Genomic DNA, 20,407 nt, shown 5'->3' with positions numbered 1-20,407 from the left:
TTCTTCAGTCTCTGCTCCAAGCTCCTTAGTCCAGTATAGTAAGTCAGCCAGTCAACAAATACTCATTGAGCATCTATGTGCGAGGGCTGAGCAGTATCTTCTGGTTGCTTACAGTCCCAGGGGAGCAATACAGTTAGCGCAGTCACCATCTTGTTTCTGAATCTTCAGACCTCATCCCATTCCTATGGGACTCTAAGGAGAAAGAGGCCTTGCCCAGTCCCCTTCCTCCCTACTTCTCAGGCCACTTAATGACCACATTATCTTTGACACCCACCACTATATACATCCTCTAAGCCTCTAAGGCACATGTGTCAAACACAAGGCCTGCGGGCCAAATCCGTCCCGCCAGGCCTTGCAATGTGGCCCGCACCGCGCTGTCATCACTGCACTCCGCTGCGTTTCCATCACAATGACAGTTTATGACTGTTCAGTAAACCATTCGGCCCGCGATTTAGGCTGGATTTTAGATTTTGGCTCCTTCTCTGATTGAGTTCGACACCCCTACTCTAAGGTCTAGACCCGTGGTCGGCAAACTGCGGCTTGAGAGCCACATGCGGCTCTTTGGTCCCTTGAGTGTGGCTCTTCCACAAAATACCACAGCCTGGGTGAGTCTATTTTGAAGAAGTGGCGTTAGAAGAAGTTTAAGTTTAAAAAATTTGGCTCTCAAAAGAAATTTCAGTCATTGTACTGTTGATATTTGGCTCTGTTGACTAATGAGTTTGCCAACCACTGGTTTAGACCAAGAGAGGCTTAGCTGGGGTTTTCCCTGCCCCTCTCCAAGTCAGGGAAGGAGAGAACAAACTCACCATGGGTTCACCTAGAATTTGGTTTGGCTGTGAAGGGGCAAGAAACCCAATAATGGTGGTGGCGTAAATTAGGTAGACATGTATTGCCCTCTCAAATAAATGGAGTCCAGAGGCAGACAGTCCAGAACCAATATCAGGCAGGACTCAAACTTTTTCTAGCACCCTCTTCTGTCATCCCTTGTTCTCATCATTATGGGGGGGACGTGGTAGTTTAGGCTGGCAAAGCCCTTTGTGATATCAGGACGGAGCCTCCTTCTGTATCATTTCCCCATCATTCTTAGCATGCAGCTTCCCCCTCATGGTCCAAAATGGCTGCTCAGGCTCCAGCCATCAGGTCAACCTTCCAGTAGTATAAAGCAGGAAAGAAGGCTGAGTAAGTGCGTAATCTCTCTGCTTAAGGACACTCCCTGGGAGATACTCATGATACTTCCATTGGTTAGAACTTAGTGATATGACTATGTATAGAAAGAAAGAAGCTGAGAAACTCATCTTTATTCCAGGTAGGTCCAATTCCTGGGGAAGAAAAGGAAAATGGTTATTCAACAACCATGAGAATTCTCCACCCCATCTTGCCTATGAGGTTCCATCTGCCTACAGGGGGTGCCTCAACCTAGCAGTCTCCTCAGACTAAATTAGCCAGGAAAATAACCTAATAACCATAAGATCACCAAACAATAATTACACAAAGACAGTAATGAGGGATTGTGCTCTCCGAGTATAAATGACATTTGTGCTTGGCTGTGATTATCACTCTTCCAGCTGCCCCCAATCCCGATCCTGCCAGTCCAGCTGTGGCATCCACTCTGACATCCCCCATGCACCCAGCACTGTCCCCTCCCCTCCCTTTCTAGAATGAAATCCAGGGGAGCAGTGAGGGGGAGGCCCAGCAGCAGCAGCTGCTGCACAGCGGGATCAGGAGGCGGTTGCCTTGGTGAGTTGGGCAGAGAGGCCTCGGATGCTGTGAAATGCATTTTTCTGACGGGTCTCCTCCTTCTTGCTCAGGAGACATCTCTTGGGGGCCGAGGCCTTTCCCTCCCACCTCTCCTCTCCTCTCCCACTTTGAACACACTCATTTCTCTGATCATTACCTAGTCCTGGGAGAAGGGGACCTCAAGCCCTCAGGCACCGTAGGGTGTGAGGGAGGTTTGCATATGGACACTGTTCCCCACTTGGCCCGCACACCAGCCCCGCACTCAGGTACTCCATCCCCATTTGACAGGTGAAGCCACGGAGCCCGAGAGCCGTTAGCCCGTTGGCCCTGCTCCTCTGGCTCTTAGGTGGCAACTCTGGGAATGGAAATAGCTCTCTGACCATAAAGCCTACAACACCTCCATGAGTTATCTGCCCCAGGTAGGATTCTGATGGCAGGATTTCAAGCAGGCTGCCAGAGGGCAGAGGAGATGTCTGGGGCAAGAAAATGTTTGCAAAAAGTGAAGGGATTAGGAAAAGGAAAAAAATTCATGGGCACAAGCACAGTATGGTGATTACCAGAAGGAAAGGGGGTGGGGGAAGTAGAAGAGGGTAAAGAGGGGGTAAATGGTGGTAGAAGGAGATTGACTTGGGGTGGTGAACACACAAAGTAATACACAGATGATGTGTTAGAGAGCTGTACAGTTGAGAAACTTATACAATTTTATTAATCAATGTCACCCTAATAAATTCAATAAAACTCTTAAAAAAAAGAAAAGAAAAGAAAAGAAAATGTTTGCAACAGTAATTGTTTCTCCTCCCAACCCTTACCCCACCCCAACTTGTCCCTCCCCTCCTTTGACTCTCTGCTTATCAGGGATAAGCTTGGAGCAGGGAGAGAAAACACGACCTTGCTGTAATGTTAGCATTAAGCCACGTACTTGGCCTACCCTTTGGGTGGACACTTGAGAGAAAAAGCTGCCCCCTGAGAGGCCTGCCCCATGCCTCCTGGCTTGCCTCCCCATGTCCCAATCCCTGATCTCAGGGACACTGGCTCTGCCATCTCCCATCTCCCCACACTCCCCCAGTCATTCCTCCACTTAGCAAGGGAGGCTCATACCCCTGCCCTTAGTTCCCTAGTCCTCCACCTGGCTCCTCCCTCCCTGCGCCCCAGTCCCGGGGCTTCTAGATCAGGGTATTGCTGGGAACTCCTCCCTCTGCAAGAGCCAGTTCCCGGGAGAGTCCTGCACCTGGAGGTCTGTCTGGGCAGCATGCTCACCTCCCCCACAGCTCCATTCTTCAACCTAGGAGGGAGAGAAGTGGAGGCGGGGGGGGGGGGGGGGGGGGGCTGGGAGGGCAGTTAGGGGTTAAGGCCTGCTCAGCCTACATCCTGAATCAGGACTTGGGGAGCAGGAGCTAGAAGTTCTGAAAGCTTATATACATATCTGCTCCTACATACAAACACATACTCACACACATGCCAGCATGCTTGTACTCACTCACCCAAACATTCACACACACACACACACACACACACACACACACACACACGAACATCTTAGTTCTCAGATTCTTCTAAGGCAGTACACGCCTGTGGTCCAGAGTCTGAGCCCTTAGATCATACGTGTGCTTCCCACACCGCAATAAAGCTTTTTAAACCATGGCTTCTCGCTTCAGAAGGCAGCGTGAGCTCTGAACAACACGGGGATGCAGTCAGTGCAGGGTCACTTCCCGCCCCTGCTCCCCGTCTCTTTTCCCTCCCCCGCAGCAACTGTGGTCACCACTTCATTGTGTCTCCTTCCAGAGCTGGTCTCAGATAACAGCCTCTATTTCAGGACATGCTTATTCACATGCATGCACGCACACACACACATGCACACGCGGTAGGCCACCGGCACATGCTCTGCACTCTGCTTTAGGTCCTGTCTGTGCGCATGCGTCCTCCGGCCCATCTGCAATGCTGTGCGTGTCTGCCAGGCCCAGGCTGCGGAGGGGTTGCCGAAACCCTTTCCCAGCCCCATTGCTGTGCGGCACGGCACCTGCTCACATCCATGCACACACAGAGCGCCTCGGCCTTTTTGGGGGCCGCCCGGTGGCCCATCATGCAGTTGCATCTGTGCCTGTTGGGCTGAGCACAGCTGTTTCCGCCGCTGCGTGCTTTATCTGCTGCTACCTGTGTCCTCTAGGGCGTGTCTGTGTGTGCATGTTAGCCCGCGTGGGCCTGCACATCGGTCAGAAGTGAGTGTGAAGGTGTGACCTGGGGCTCTTACTTGGCCTCTTGTACCTCCCTTTCTGAATCTGTGGATGGAGACCGTCAGCATGGACTGCAAAGGGTGAGGAGGCGCTAGCACAGTGCCCAGCACATGACACCAACCGTAAATGTCAGCTCCCCAGGGGAGAAGCCCAGGAATGGGGTCAGTGAGGGCCCAGCCACCACGGCTAGATCGCAGGGCCTCAGCCTGGGAAGTCTCACGCCCTGTGATTGGGCCAGAGAGATCTGTGCCCCTGGGAGGAGAGAGGGAGTGAGTTAGGGGGTGTTAGGGGGCCCAGCAGCTGCACTGGAGCTGAGTGAGGCCCAGGCCTGGCTTTCCTGCTGAGTCATTCCCATGGGGCTTTGAAGGAGGGGGCAGGCCTGCTGTGTGTGTGGAGGGGGGGAGGGGGAGAGGGAGTAGGGGAGAGAGACTTACTTGCACCACACACACAAACACACACACATAGACACACACACCACCCTCCCAGCTTGAGAAGGAGCCCCTCCCAGCAGAGTGAGGCTTTGTTCTCCATCAAAAGCAAAAGGCAGAGATACAAAGGGAAGGCTGCTCCTGCTACCCCCCCCCCCAGCTGCCATTTCTTACCTGCTGTCCACTCCTGTCCCTGCCCCTAGGACCACCGTCTTGGATGGCCCAGGATGACAGACAGTCCTGGGACAAGCTGGCCACCCTACTTGCCCTTCTCCATTTCCCTCCTCATCCTGCACCTGCCCCCTGGTCCAGTTCCCCTGTCATCACCCCAACAAGACTTCTGGGGGTGATAGAAGCTTCCTGGCTCTGAGGAGTGCTTTGACTTTGATGAGACTAGTGCTGTGGGGTACAGAGATGAGGGAGGCTGGGTCTCTGTGCCCAGAGACGCTTATACTCTGGGGGTACAGGGTGAGGAGGCTGAGGACAGAGTTGTCTGCCAGAGCTGGGTAGGTGCTGGGTCCATGGGTGGGTCTGCCTGTGACAAGGCTCTGGATGGGCTAGACCAGTGGTCAGCAAACCACGGCTTGTGAGCCCCTTGAGTGTGGCTCTTCCACAAAATATCATGGCCTGGAGGATCTATTTTGAAGAAGTGACAGAAGTTTAAGTTTTAAAAAAATGGCTCTCAAAAGAAATTTCAATCGTTGTAATGTTAATATTTGGCTCTGTTGACTAATGAGTTTGCTGACCACTGGGCTAGAGACTCAGAGGGCAGGCTGCATGGGGACATCATGATTCCTTCCACTAAAAGTCCCTCTTTTCCTAGAACAGAACTCCAGCACCTGACTGTTGTCTAACACCTGGCTTTCCACCCTTCTGGACATGTTTATGGAAAAGTCTGAATCTGACAGGACTCAAACAGGAAATGTTTTTGCTCTGTCTCGCATCTCTGCCTTCAACTATGCGTGGTCAAATCTCTTCTCCTGGCCCTGAACAATATTCCTGGTAGATTCTTAGTTTCCTGATCAGATTTCCCAGGTTTTTTTCAGTTATTAAGAATCCATGTTAGTCCAAGCCAATTTAAAAGTTAAACATCATATGTAAATGTAGGGCAAGTTTCCTCTGCCCTCAATGCCAAGCAAGGCTAGAGAGAGGGCTGCGTTCTCTCCCTCCCCCCTCAGAGGGCTTTCACCTCCAGGGTTTGACCTCAGGATGGCGGTGGGGAGTTAAGAGGGAAATGAGAGCTAGAGGGGAGCAGGCATAGGCCTAGACTCTTGGTGAAGGCTTCCTGTGGTGATCAGTGACTCTTGGGGAACAGGCTTCCAAATGGGGTGAGGGGTTGAGTTGTCTTGGGAAAGAGCTTTTCTGGCTACACTTTTCCCAACATACCCTGGCAACGTGAACCCCAGAGGCCCACCACTGTAATCCCCTCCCCAGCTACTCCCCAAGGTTGACCTGAGCTACAGGAAACTCCTGCACCCTCCCCTGGACAAATGACACACTGAGGCACCAGGTCACCTCCACTGTCCCTGGTTCTGCCCATTCTCCTTCCCAACCTCCTTCCTATAAGACACAGGACTGGTTGGCCTGTCCTCAGGTACCAAGCTGAGAGATGGGATGCCAGTCCTTCCCCTCATGCCCTCTACTGAGGATCGAGCCTGCAACCCAGGCATGTGCCCTGACCTTCTGGTTCATAGGTCGATGCTCAACCACTGAACCATGCCAGCCGGGCCTTTCTGTTGTTTTAATTTCTATATCTTTATTGCTGTTCTTTGTTTGGTGAGACATCATTCTCCCAGTTTTCTTGAGCTTTTTAAGTGTATTTAAAATGGTTGATGCCAGTCATGCCCCCTCCTCACTCTCTTTGACTAAGTTTCTAGTAGCCCTTCCCCCATTAGCCCTACCCTGGGAACCTCTGATCTGTGTAGGCAGTTGTATAGGCCCCATGCCCAGAAGCACCCCATGCTAATGGTCTAATGCTCTGATGTCTTGACATTCTTCATAATTTTTGAACAAGGGCTCAGTCATTTTTATTTTTCATGCCCCCTTCTCCCAAATTATGGTTCTGGAACTGCAAGGGATGCCCGACACCCCTGGTCCCCCAATTCTGCTGTGGAACTCATCTAGTGAGATTTTAATTTCAGTTATTATACTTTTCAACCTCAGAATGTCTATTTGTTGTTGTTTTTTTTAATATATAAACTATTAACTCTGTGAAATAGAGAGGAAGTGAGAGGGAGAGATAGAAACATTAATGAGAGAGAGAATCATTGATTGGCTGCCTCCCGTACGCCCACTACTGAGGATGGAGTCTACAGCCCAGGCATGTGCCCTGACCAGGAATCGAACCCTGACCTTCTGGTTCATAGGTCGATGCCCAACCACAAAACCATGCCAGCCGGGCTTTTCTGTTGTTTTAATTTCTATGTCTTTATTGCTGTTCTCTGTTTGGTGAGACATCATTCTCCCAGTTTTCTTGAGCTTTTTAAGTGTATTTAAAATGGTTGATTTAAAATCTTTTTAAGGAAGTCCAATGTCTGGGCTTCTCAGGAACAATGTCTTTTAATCACTTGCTTTCTTACATATGGGCCATATTTTTTGTTTGTTTGTTTCTTTCAATGCCTCATAATTTTTTTTTGTTAAAAACTAGAGATTTTGAATATTATAATATGGCAACTCTGTGGGAATCAGATTCTTCCTCTCTTCGGGGTTTGCTGTGGCTGCTTGTTGTAGTAGCAGGTGTTGTGTGCTGAAAGTCTTTTCTGAGCTAATTTTGTACAATTTACACTTTTGGTTGTATGTGGCCACCAACGTCCCTGTTCCATTAGCTTTGTGGGCAGCTAGTGATTTGATAGAAATTTCTTTAAACATCTGGATCAGAAAAAAACCTCTCCCCCTCATGTCAACGGGCTCTGTGTTTGTGTTGGGGCATGCCGTCAAACCTCAGGCTGGCAGCTTACAGCTGTGCCTCATGCCCGCCTTTGGTGGCACAGACAGAGGCCAGGCACAGGAGGGAGCTTAGGGCGCACACACAGCAACAGCAATGGATAAACAACAACTGCATGCGACAGCATGACCGGATCTTTAACAGTTAATGCTGAGTAAAAGAAGCCCAACATGAAGTATACAGAGATGGTTTCCATGGATGCCCACTTAGAAAACAGACCAAACTGCGCAGCCAGCATGGCTCAGTGGTTAAGCATCAACCCATGAACCAGAAGGCAGCTGATCAATGATTGTCTCTCATCACTGATCGATCTCTCTCTCTCTCTCCCTCTCTCTCTCACTCTCTCTCTCTTCCTCTCTCTGAAATAAATAAAAATATATTAATAAGACACACAGACCAAACCAAACTATATTGATGAGGGATGATAAAATGATAAAGAAAAGAAAGGAAAAATTACCACTAAGGTGAGGAGAGGGTTATCTCTAGGTGGGAGAAAGGTGAGGAGAAGGGGGTGTGATTGGGAAATAAGGAAATACCTGGTGGTGATGCTCCATTTCTTGTGTTGGGTAGTGGTTACCCAAGGGCTTGCTTTATGAGTATTCATTATAGTGCTCATTTTCTATACACTTTTCTGTATGTGTATTATATTTCACGGAGTTAATAGTTTATAAAGCAAAGACAGGGTTCATTATGGAAAGCAGCTGCCAACGTCACCCAGTGATGAGCACAACAACCCAGCTGCTTTCAGGACCCTGGCCAGGGAGCCCAGAGGAAACCCAGTAGGAAAGGCATGTTCTGTCCCAGGAGGATCTGATGGGGAAGGTCTTTAACCTCAATAACATATCAACACAAAGGCCCCGGTGTGTGTGTGTGTGTGTGTGTGTGTGTGTGTGTGTGTGTGTAATTGATTTCAGAGATAAAGGAAAAGGGAGAGATAGAAACATCAATGATGAGAGGGAATCATAGGTCGCCCTCCCAGGCATGCCCCCTACTGAGGGTTGAGCCTGCAACCTGGGCATGTGCCCTGACTGGGAATCATGACCGCCTGGTTCATAAGTCGATGCTCAACCACTGAGCCACACTGGCCGGGCTGGACCCAAGTGTGGTTTAATGACTTAATCCTGTAGGGCATCAGCCAGGGTCAAGATAGAATTGAAGTGAGGCAGCACCGGCTTCCCTCCTCAGATCTATCTGGAAATGCTGTTGAGGTAAATTCTGCCTGGGGAAAGCCTCCCTCTCAAATGTCATCAGAATTCCAATACAACAGTGGAACTTCCTTTGTGATGTCATCAACATTTGCCTCTGACCTGGCCCATCAGAAGTTTCCAATATTGATAACTGCTGGTGGCTGTAGGGAGTGGCTGACAATGACTTCGCACCAATCATGGATTTCCCCTCTTCCAAGAGAGAAGTACTGGTGAAAGGGACTTCTGCTAGCTAAGAGCGTCTGCCTACTGGGGTCTTGGTGAGTGGGGCTGTGTCCGAGGCCAGAGGCAGGAGGGGGGGTGGCAGGGAGGCTGGGCTGTGCCAGAGAGGGGAGGCCCAGTGTCTCTGCCGTGGAGGGCTAAGTGGTTAGAAGGCCCTGATTTCTCCACTCTGGCCTCACCAACCTGGAGGAATGCCAGTTTCTAACCAGGAGTCTGTGCTACGCTCTGGACCTAAAGCTGAGGCTGGCCTAAGCCCAAGGTGTGGTGAATCAGAGGAGATTAGAAAGTAGTTTTCCACTTAGATACATTGCTTCCCTACCTTCTTAGTGGAAGTTGAATCCTCTTCTATTTGGGAAGGCAGGTTAGAGTGTGTGACAGAAGCCCCAGCTCCCCAGTGGGCCCACTGTCTTGGCGAGTCTCAATCTTGCTCTTGGGGACAGGGGATACCCTAGAGCCGTGGTTGGCAAACCGCGGCTCGAGAGCCTCATGCGGCTCTTTGGCCCCTTAAGTGTGGCTCTTCCACAAAATACCACGGCCTGGGCGAGTCTATTTTGAAGAAGTGGAGTTCGAAGAAGTTTAAGTTTAAAAAATTTGGCTCTCAAAAGAAATTTCAATCGTTGTACTGTTGATATTTGGCTCTGTTGACTAATGAGTTTGCCAACCACGGCCCTAGAGTATCTGGAATGTCACTTCATGTGTGAACGAACAATGAGGTGGTTCTACTTTGAAAATACTGTCCCTGACAGTGACATAGATGGCATTTTGACTTCTACAGCAAAATCTGCAAAGTTTCATTCCCATCCCCCCTAAGTACCCATACCTCACCCTACTCACTCCCTGCCTATCAGTCTCACAAAGCACCAGGCCCTGGAGTGATGGATGGGACACGAGGATGACTCTCCTGCCCCAAAGCCTAAAATCACTGGAGTTGGCCTGGCCGGTGTGATTCTGTGGTTGAGCGTTGACCCATGAACCAGGAGGTTGCAGTTCAATTCCTGGTCAGGGTACATGCCCATTGGGAGCGTACGGGAGGCAGCCAATCAATGATTCTCTCTCATCATTGATGTTTCTACACCTCTCTCCCGCTCCCTTCATCTCTCTAAAATCAATAGACACATTAAAAATAAAATAACTTAAATCACTGGAGTTGAACTGATGAGAAACAGAGAACACACCTTGTGGACTCTTTGCCGAGTCTCCCACCTTTCCCCTTTCGCTTTGAGTTTTTCTGATCATCAGGTCTGGGCAGTGCAGAAGGCCACATGCACTAGTGTAGATTGTGCACAGCTGTGTTTGTTTTAAGCAATTACAATTTGTTCTGCAATAAATAGTGTTGTGCATGCAGATCTTTCCGAGCTCAGGGAAGAGTTCCTGATGAAGTGATTTGCAGACAACAGGGGTGAGGTCCCAGCACCACCGGGCACGCCTCATGCTCTTGGTAGAGAGGCTGGGCCTTTGCTGCTCTTCACTGGAATGGTCTAGGGCCCCCAGCAATTTCATTAATCAGCATTTCAAATCAGCTAGCGGGCCTCTGGCAGCCAAGGTAACACAGACTTTACTTCCACAGCCATTAAGAAGTATCAATGCTGGATACTAAGAATAAAAAGAAAAAGGAGAAACCATCTGACCTTCACAGGATTTATAATCTAGTGAAAGATAAAAATAAATATCAATGAATCGAAATCTTTCTGCCCCTTGAGAAAAAGTATCATCTAGATGGCTGAGTTTTTCAGATGCTGAAGATTTTTACCCAGAAGCATACAAGTTTTATTTATGTTAACCATTTTTGTTCAAAAATGCTTTCTAAATATATCATATTAGTGGCCCGGTGCACTAAATTTGTGCACATTAAAAGGGAGACCCAGAGTCAAGTCCCTGCCCGCCCACATGTGCCTCAAAATCGAGTGAGACCGAGACCCGCCCCCATTGGGCTAGATCCAGACCTGGCCAGTCTACCTTTGTCAAGCCCCACTGGCAGGAGAGTGCAGCCTCAAGTCCTTCACCAAGCCCTGCTGAGCGGGGGATGCGGCCTGAGTTCCCCCAACCCAGTACTGGGGGTACACCTTGAGGTCCCCTGTCAAGCCCTGCTGGGTGGGGAGCATGGCCTGAGGCCCCCTGGCCTGGTGCTGGGGTGGGGGAGGAGGTCTGAGGCCCCCTTTCAAGCCCCATGGGGTCAGGGGAGGTGTAGCCTCAGGTCCCTGCTGATTGCTCGTTAAGATTCCTTAAGGGAACTTGGCCTCAGCTGTGGGTGCAGTCATCTTTGTGATGGAGTGATGAGCAATTAGCATATTCCCTCTTTATTAGATAGGATAATTGCTTTCCTTTTAAAATAAAATTTCAATCAGAACATTGTATTTCTTCAATTCAGGGTTGTTGTCAGTAGCATATTTCTAATATTACCCTGGAATACAATGATGTCCCCAAGCCTCATGGAGTGACTCTAAACCAAATGGCCCCAAACTTCTGAGTTTTCACAGTTGTCCTACTTCCTCTTGATCTTGACTTTTGCTGATTTCATGATGCTTGCTTTTTTCTTTTTTTCCTTCTTTTTTTAATGTCCTTTCTCCGTCCAGTATGCCCCTGCTCATCTGCTGTGGATTGAAAATCAGGAAGCTAGGATTATCAGTGAGGTTACTGGTTCAGCTGCTGTCGTAGAGATCAAGGTGGTCAGCAGTCCAGGGCTCTTCTCCTCCAGGTCAGCATGAACTCAGGTTCTTAATGTCTTGTTGATTGACCAACCCTAGGGTGTTGACTTTGTTGGCATCATCAGAGCTGTCCGTCACCTCCATCCCCATGCCCACAATGCAGTTTGCACAAGGGGAAGTGGACAGCATGCAGCTTCTTTTTAAAAGTGTGGCCCAGCCGAGTGGCTCACTTGGTTGAGCGGTGTCCCATGCACCAAAAGGTTGCCCATTTGATTACCCATCAAGGCACATACCTGGCTTTCAGGTTTGATCCACAGTCAGGGACTCTATGGAAGGCAACCAATCGATGTTTCATTCTTCTCTCTCTCTCTCTCTCTCTCTCTCTCTCTCTCTCTCTCTCTCTCTCTCCCTCCCTCCATCCCTCCTTCCTTCAACCCTTCCTCCCTCTCTAAACATGTCCTTGGGTGAGGGTTAAAAGTGAAAGAGTAAAGAATGTGTCCCAAAAGCAAACATATCCCTTCCATTCACATTCCTTTGCCTAGAACTTATTTGTATTAGTCCCAGTCACTCGTTGAGTTAGGTACTATGATTTGGCTCCTTTCGGTTGCATATGATGCCCATTTTACAGTTGTGAAAATTAATCTCAGAGTGGTTAAGTAACTAGTACAAGGTCACACAGCAAGTAAGAGGCAGAACCCAGATTTAAATCAAGGTACAATTGTATCCAAAGACCATGCTCTCCCCACTTAACACAGAGCCTTTCTAAAGAAGCAGCAATCACCTCCAGGCACAAGATCCTTGGTTCTTCCTCCCTGGAGTCAGACACTTGTCATGAGGAAGCTGGCAGAGGACAAACTGCTTCTGTCCAGTTTCTACTCTTGCCCCAGTACCAGAACAGCAGTAGCAACAACACAACAACTAATGTTTACTGAACATCACCTACTTTGTATGCAATATCTCATTTAATCCTCACAATTTAAGGTTGTTTTTATTATTTCCCCCATTTTATTTATGCAAAGAATGAAGCTCAGAGAGGTCAAGTCCTATGTTTAAGTGGCCCAATGTGATTCAAATCAAGGCAGCTAGAGTCTTAAACACTGCTCTTTACCTGGCTTATCTTTGTTATCCTATAAGAGAGAATTAGAAATGTTTAGATCAGTGGTACCTTAGGCCCCCAACTAGCCCAAATGCTTTCTTTATTATAGATGAGAGGGAAAACAGAGAGATCAAGCAAGTTACCCAAGATTGCACAGCACGCTAACAGCTGAGCCAGGGTTAGAACCACACCCCTGATGCCCTCTTGCTCCTATACAATAGATGGTCAAAAGCCTTACTGTCCCATGAAAGAATAAAACTAATGAGTGGGTGAGTGAGAGGAGAAACAGACAGATCTTGACAGAATGTATCTTGTGGCTCACTTTGAATTTTCGTAGAGAGGCTGGGTCAGAAAAACCAGAGGGTAGAAGATGGGGGTGGGAGGCAGGTGCATGGCAAGGAGAGACATACATAATCGGGGTGTGCCCACCTGCAGGGGGCGCTATGCTGCTGGTTTTGGGGCACCAACCCCTGCAAGCATAGCTACCCTTTGAGCCCCGCCCCCTTAACCCTGTGTGCACACTGCTTCCTCTATCACTTTCTTATTATATTGCTAACATCTCTAACAGTTTCTTCCCATTATAACACGACTGAGAGCCACGTTCACATCTGTTTAGCAGCCCTCCTCTTTCATTAGTTTTGTGCAGCGAGTACTGGATAATATCTGTTAGATAAACACACCTAGGCCCCTCCCTGGGACAGAGCGAGAATGGCTGTTGACAACTGCCCCTTACTTTTCACACTGGTCTTTGGAGGTTCAAACACTGGATCCTGCTTCCAAACAAGTCCCCTCTAGTCGAGTGGCCAGGATTTTGATGACACTGGAGACCTGCAGGACTGTGCCCCACAGCAAATTGGAAACGACCCAGCCCAGTCCCTTGGACTTCCTGAGCGGGGCTGTGGCCAGTGTGAGGAACTTCCCTTTGCTACCGAAGAAGGAGGTGGAAGCAGCTACTGGGCCGGTGCCAGGAGCTGGTCCCTGGGTGGGGCAGAGTGCTGATATCTTTGTGGGGTTGTGCGTTTCCTGGTGTTCTGTTCTTACGCTTTGCCTGGGAGGGATGGAGAGATTGGGAAGGAACGTGTCTTCGTGGACAGCTTGGGGTGGGGTGAGAGCTGGAGGAGCGTAGGCAGAGAGCAGCAAGACAGCAGGCGAGGCCCAAAGGATGGCAGGCAGGGACCAGCAGCCTTGTGCGTTGCGGTGGTAATTTGCAGACGGTTCCTGGGCTAGGTCTCTGAGGCGGAGCATGGGCCTCGGTATCAGACGGTCCCGCCCAGGTCCCTCCCCGCCCCCCTACCCCCCCACCCCCACCCCACGCCTCCCCTGCGGAGGGTCAGAGCAGCCTGGAGCTGGGCCAGGGCTGGCTCCTGCCTGGGAGGAGCCAGGATGCCGCTCCCGCGGTGATGCAGGGGGGTGATGCAGGGGGGAATTTGCAGACTGTCCCTTGGCATCGGGGCTGGCTTCACCCACCCGGTGAGGAGGAGGACCCGGCGGCAGTCTCCTCCCAGATCTGGAGCCAGCATCTGTCACCGCATCTCCGCGGCCTGAACACCTTGCCTGGGGCTGGGCCGTGGCGGAGGGCGCAGAAGTGGTGAGCACCCGGGTGGTTGGAGCCAGGCATCCGGCTGGGAGAGGGAGCGCAGAATCCGGGTTTTCCAGGGAGGGGATGGGGGTAGGGGAGGGCTGCCTGCTCTGTGCTTTCAGGGGCCTCTGAGTGGGAGGGGGTGGGGTTGGGGGCGACTGCGCCACACGCCGTGGCCTCGCTGGCTGTGGCCCAGCCTGGACCCAGGGGCGGGCGGATGGAATGAGCCGCAGACATGGGAGGGCGGATGGCCGGGTGGCCGTGTCTGGGTCCACCGTCTTCACTGGGCGGTGGGGGAGGAGGGAGAGGGAGGAGGGTGCGGAGGCTTGCCTGGGGGTCCCCGGCCTCCGGCTGACAGCCAGTTGGGAGTTGTCTCCTTGGACCACCCCCACCCAGGGATTCCCCCGGGCTGTGCCGCCCACTCGGGCTGAGCTGGGAGGGAGGGGTGCGCGCAGCCGCTGCTGCGAGGAGGTACCACAGCTTCGCCTCTGAGCTGCCGGCTGGGGTCGCATTTTATGCTGAGTAGGCTGGTCTCCTGGGGCCCCGCTGCCTTTTCTCCCAGGCTTTTAGAGAAAGCCTCCTGCCTGCATCCTCGCCTTGGCCTAGAGAGAGAACGTTTGCATTTGGATGATGGACCTGGGGAGCCTGAGGGTCAGGGGTGCTGTGGCTTCGCGGAGACCACTTAGCAGGTTCTGCCGAGCTGGCCTCCCAGGCACTGCCCTGACCCAATGCTCTCGGGAGGGACAGGGGCCAGTCTTACACTCTAGACCTCCAGTCCAGTCTGGAATGGACTCCCCCGCCCAGCGCCCCTTTCCTCATCCCTGAGGACGGAGTTACAGCTTGCTCATGGGGCTCCAGGGTGCCATGGGAACACTGTAGGGATCTGAATTGTCTGGGGACAGGAAAAAATCGCTCATGAAAAATGCTCATCTGAGTGTAGGTATATGGGCCTCGGGGAGAGGGTGCCCAGTTCCAGGCTTTAGGCTCCTATTCCAGCCTTGATGGAAGCCAAGTGGCGGTTCCCGGGCGGGTGGGGGGAGGATGGGGACAGCCCACGCCTGCTGGAGAAGAGGCTGGAGGACCACATTGGCCAGCCTGCCTCCTCTCAGCATCACCCTCGTGGTGTATCCCTTCATCCCTGCTCTCTCCCAACTCCTGTCCCCAGGAGAAATGGACCCGGGGTTTCGCCCTGGAGGGCATCTTTTACCGAATTCACATCGTCCTCACTCTCCATGGGGCACATGCCTTTCTTTGGAGGAAAACTGAGGTGGGGAGAGAGAGGTATTTTAGGGCTGGAGCCGGCCAGCCTCACTGGGTGGATGAGGAAAATGAGGCACGTTTCTGCAGGTCTCTTACCTGCATTCAGGCCTCCTGACTCCCCGACCACCACAGGGCAGACTGGACCAGGCCTCCTCCTCCTCCCTTCCCTCTCCCCCCACAGTCCCCAGCCCTGGTAAGAGGAGGCCCTGATCGCTTCCTGGTTGGTGAAGGGGGTGTCAGTAACAATAACAGTCCCAGAATTTTCTCTTCCTTTAAGATACGTTTTCAAGTTATGTAGGAAAGAAGCAAATTGAACAGGGGGCCCAAGTGACTGGGTCATCTTCCTGTGCAGCCACAGGGGACACACAATTCCAAGGGGCTCCTTGGAGCCTAGAGCAGCTATCTCTCCTGCCTGGTGCCCGCAGCGGTGCCCACAGCAGGAGGGGCCCATGGCAGAGCATCGCAGGACGGAGGCTCTGCCCAGCCCGTTATTCTGAGTGGAAGGGAGGTACCTTGTGTGTGTTTCAGACACACCCTCTGAGCACAGAGCTCAGAAGCTGGCTCCTGGGGATCATGGCAGGCCCTGGCTGCATGAGGATCCCCAGTAATCACTGGGGTGGCCTGTGGGAGAGGTTGGGGTTCCCAGGAAACCAGATGAGACCCGGCTGCCAGAGAGGGGAGAGGATCTGCCATGTGTCGGGCTCCTCTGCTGGGGTGCCACTAGGGTCCCTGCCTGCCCTTCTCCAGGAGGAAGGCCACTGCCTCACAGTCCAGGAAAGTGGTGGCATGTCCCTCCCAGCAAGCAGAGGCAGAGGCAGAGGCAGAGACAGAGGCAGAGGCAGAGGCAGAGGCAGAGACAGAGGCAGGCAGAGGCAGAGACAGAGGCAGGCAGAGGCAGAGGCAGAGGCAGAGGCAGAGGCAGAGGCAGAGGCAGAGGCAGAGACAGAGGCAGGCAGAGGCAGAGACAGAGACAGAGGCAGGCAGAGGCAGAGACAGAGACAGAGGCAGGCAGAGGCAGAGACAGAGACAGAGGCAGGCAGAGGCAGAGACAGAGACAGAGGCAGAGGCAGAGACAGAGACAGAGGCATGCAGAGGCAGAGACAGAGACAGAGGCAGAGGCAGAGGCAGAGGCAGAGACAGAGGCAGAGGCTGAGACAGAGACAGAGGCATGCAGAGGCAGAGACAGAGGCAGAGGCAGGCAGAGGCAGAGGCAGAGGCAGAAGCCTCTGGGCTGTGGGAAGACAGCCTCTTGCAGAACATGGCACCTCGTTCTGGACCAGAGCCCCTGGAGGCTGGCACTCTGCCCTCAGTTTCCCTACCTGACAGCTGGGGATGCAAACACCGTCCCCAGATGGATGGGCGGGCTTTGGAAACCTGTCAAGTGCTTATTAGAAATGGGAAGTGTTATTCCTGGAGACTCGGGGCTCATTTGAAGCCATCTGTTCCCAACCTCCAGGGGGGGAGCGGTGATTGTTCCCTCTACCCCCAGGCCAGCCCGGAGCACACTTCTAGGCTTGGAAGGCAGTCTCTCCCCCACATCCCCCCGCACCCACTTCAGATTGTGTCTTGGCCCTAAGGACCTCCTCATCAATACCTGTGATATTTAATAGGTTTTCCATAAAATGCTGGTGAATGGCAGCACGGCGGACCTTCCTATAGGTAGATATCCTCCCCATTGAATCTCTAATCCCGTGGACTCTCTTCCTGAAGAGCAGCTGGTGGGAGAACCATAGAGATAATGGGAATAAGGTTCCGGGAGCTCTTTGCACAGGTTGTCCAAGATGGCAGCCCACAGGGCATTCAGGGCCTCGAGTGGGAACTGCTGTAGCCAAAGTGCTTAGGGGAAGTGCTCAGCTTCAGGTGAGATCAGCAGCAGTGAGAGCATTGTTTGCCTGAGGCAGGCCCAGCATTCATGCCTCTTCCCTCTCCTGGGAGAGCATGGCTTTCGCAGCTTATGCACCTACCTGCATGAGTGGTGTCATCAGATCCCTGTTCTTGCCCATGAGTTGGCTGGTGCAACTCATGCAAAACAAGATCATGGAGCTGAGATGAGAATAGGAGGCATGGGGAGGGCAGCTCTAGAGGTGTGATGTGTTCTTGTTCTAGATCTGTCTGGATGGCTCTGGGCCAACCGAGGGTGGTTCTTTAGAAGATCACCTGTGGCCAGAACTCTGCGCCCTTTGTTTCCAGGGATGGGAGGCACCTGAGCTGCCGTGTTGCTTCCCAGCACTCTTGGGGCTGGGGCTGAAACAGATAGAGGCAGGGTGAGAGAACAGGGGGTGCCCCCTTGTCACCTCCTTCCTCCTCCTGGTGATTGGTAATGTTCCCAAAGGAAACAAAGCCTGAACCTACTTAGAAAACCAGGATCCAAGTGTCCTAGACTCTCGCCTGCTTTTCCCACCCTTCAACTCTGCGGTTTTGCACCCGCACCCTCTCGACGCGCTCAGAAGAGCTGGGCCGGGGGTGGCGGAGATACAACACCACCTGGGCCTGCAGACCCTTGTTCATGCCAAGTCAGGGGCTCTGTCATCCTCAGAAGCAAAGGGGCCAGGCCAGCTTCCAGCGGGAAGCCAAGCCTTCCTCCCCAGCACTGAGTGGTCTCACGAAGGAAGGTGGCCCTGGGGACAGGAGTCTCCTCCCAAAACTGGCTGAGTCTGTTCACAATCGAGTCCAATCAGAGAGACACTGGCCTCAGACCATGGGGTCTTGGCAGAGAGCAAGGCATCCTGAAGTCTTCAGAGAGAGACATATGGCCGGTTGGCCTGGGATACGGCTGTGTTGAGTTCTTGATATAGAGGCGCCATCACCTGGGGTGTCTTGAGTGGCAGGTGATTGATGATAGGCTGGAAATGCCACAGAAGGCACTGGACACTCACCCTGGGCTCCGGGGGAGACCAGCTGTGCTGTGGAGGGCTCGGGGGCACAGAGGACAAGGCAAATCCTGGGAGGCACTGAGGAGCTGGGTTCCCACCTGCTTCATGCCTGCTCACTTCTCTTCTGTGAATCTTCCCTTCACAACACGGTGAAGTAATCCCAGCACAGGGCCTTCGGAGGGTGGATGGGAGGAAGCAGAGAGGTGCCCAGCATGTGCTTAGTGACTGAGAGCCCCCTTCTTTCTATGTGCTCGCCCCTTTACCTGCTCCGTGGCGGACTGCCCAGGGGTTGCTAGGCTGGTAGTGCTGACCAACAATGTTGATTCCTCCAAGCTCTCTTTGAACTGAGCTGTTCCCTTCAAAAGAACTTGAGATGCCTGGAGACCTGGCACAGGGGGACATCTTCTCAGAGGGTATTGGGGGAATTGGCAAGCATGGGGGTACAGCACACAAGTGTTGGGGGTGAGGAGTCCCTGGGCTGGGACTTAGTGTGCCCAGGCCTGGGAATTAGGCCAGGCTTTGGGGAGACCCTCCCAGGTACCAGAAGCCTGCACAGTGTCACTGGCCTGAGTCCTTGTGCCACTAGCCACCTGACATTCCTTATCCCTCCTTTTTAATCCTTTGCACACCCCAGGGGAAGGCAGAGTGGGTGTGAGTGGCCCACTTGATAGATGAGAATCTGAGGCTCAGAGAGGTAGTAACCACACACATGCACAGAAGTGGCAGAACCCGACTGTTCTCCCCCTACCCCACCCCCTTCGTCACAGTAGTCTGACCCCAGTGGAGTGCTCCTCCCCTGAGCTTAGCGGGCACATCCCCAGCTCACCTGCTATTGCACTGCTGGTGGTTTTGCTGAAGTTGCTTAAGACAAAAGGACTGGAAGTAAAGGTCGTGCGTTTTCTCCCCTTCCTCTCCACTCTGGGCAGGGTGCCCAGACCTGGGTTCTGCTGAAGGTCAGCAGGCACTGGAAAGATTGGAATTACCCACCCCCATCCCACCCCTGGCAAACATTGAAGGTGTGCTTAGGGGGCACAGCCTGAGCTGAGGCAGGGGGATGAGACGCAGTATAGCCAGGCCCTGGCTCCATGAAGGGGCTCCTTGGGGCCCTGGCTCAGGCACCAGCATGGAGCCGTGGGGTCGTAGGGGACAGGAAGCAATGTGCAAGCCCCTGGCCCTGGGTTCACAGGGCTGCGAAGTGGGGGAGCAGGAGGACTCAGGTCCCAGAGCTCTCCTGTGGGTCCGGGAAGGAAATCCAGCCCAGGCAGCTCAGATCCATTCCCAACAGAGCCTGGTGAGCAGGCTCCGGGCCTAGGCCTTATTCCAGGGCTGGATATTTTGACTATTTGCCTGCTCATTGGATGAATCATCTTTGAGCCCAGCTCTGATTCTGCCTCTTCTCACTGGCTCCCCGGAGCTTGCCATGGAAGACTCACCTGGGATTAAGCACAAACTATCTTTTTTAGATTTTTTAATATATATTTTATTGATTTTTTTACAGAGAGGAAGGGAGAGAAACAGAGAGCCAGAAACGTCTATGAGAGAGAAACATCGACCAGCTGCCTCTTGCACACCTCTTACTGGGAATGTGCCCGCAACCAACGTACATGCCCCTGACTGGAATCGAACCCGGGACCCTTCAGTCCGCAGGCTGACGCTCTACCACTGAGCCAAACCGGTTTCAACACAAACTATCTTTTCAAGCCTGCCCTCTTGCTTCCTGGCCCTTCCTCACCCTCTGCTCTGGCTCGGGGGCTCTCCTGGGTGGGCAGGGTGGGTCAGATCAACTTGAAGTTTTTTACAAAATACACACTCTGCTTTTCTACCCTGCCCATGCCTCTTTTCTACCCTGCCCATGCCCTGCTTGGCTAAGAGCCACTACTCTAGCAAATCAAACATGTCCAAACTGTGCCATCCACTTCCTCCTCCGGCCCAGTCCTTGTTCTCCTCTCCATCATCATTGATTCAGAGTCTCCTTGCCCTTCAAAACCCAATTTGAATGCCACCTCCTCCATGAAGCCTTTCGTGGATGGCAACCAGAGGAGTTCTCATAGCCTTTAAAGTACTTTTCCCATTTCAATCTGTCTCTTCTACCAGACAGTGAGCTCATCCTTTCATCTATCAAGGCCTCAGAGAGTGCCAGTCCCACACATGTGCACAGGTAATTCCTGGGGAAGGGGCAGGTAGGCG

The 20,407-nt window shown here is 52.3% G+C and overlaps 1 protein-coding gene across 5 annotated transcripts in view; it reads left to right on the top strand.

Annotated features, from left to right (window-relative positions):
• The first annotated feature begins 13,844 nt into the window (after nucleotides 1-13,844).
• TMEM63C (transmembrane protein 63C) overlaps nucleotides 13,845-20,407 on the top strand; it is a 59,069-nt gene continuing 52,506 nt past the window's right edge. For 3 of the 5 annotated variants that reach the window (XM_045577910.1, XM_045577849.1, XM_045577899.1), the window contains exon 1: nucleotides 13,848-14,096. The gene's annotated coding sequence lies outside the window, so the exon portion shown is untranslated. Of the gene's footprint in view, nucleotides 14,112-20,407 lie in introns of all 5 variants that reach the window. The other 2 variants (XM_045577934.1, XM_045577873.1) reach the window with 2 other exon arrangements.

This window comes from Pipistrellus kuhlii, unplaced genomic scaffold (assembly GCF_014108245.1).
Source record: "Pipistrellus kuhlii isolate mPipKuh1 unplaced genomic scaffold, mPipKuh1.p scaffold_m20_p_1, whole genome shotgun sequence".
In the NCBI taxonomy this organism is placed as follows: Eukaryota; Metazoa; Chordata; class Mammalia; order Chiroptera; family Vespertilionidae; genus Pipistrellus; species Pipistrellus kuhlii.
The sequence above is the reverse complement of the archived record's forward strand: the minus strand, read 5'-3'. Positions and strand labels throughout refer to the sequence as shown.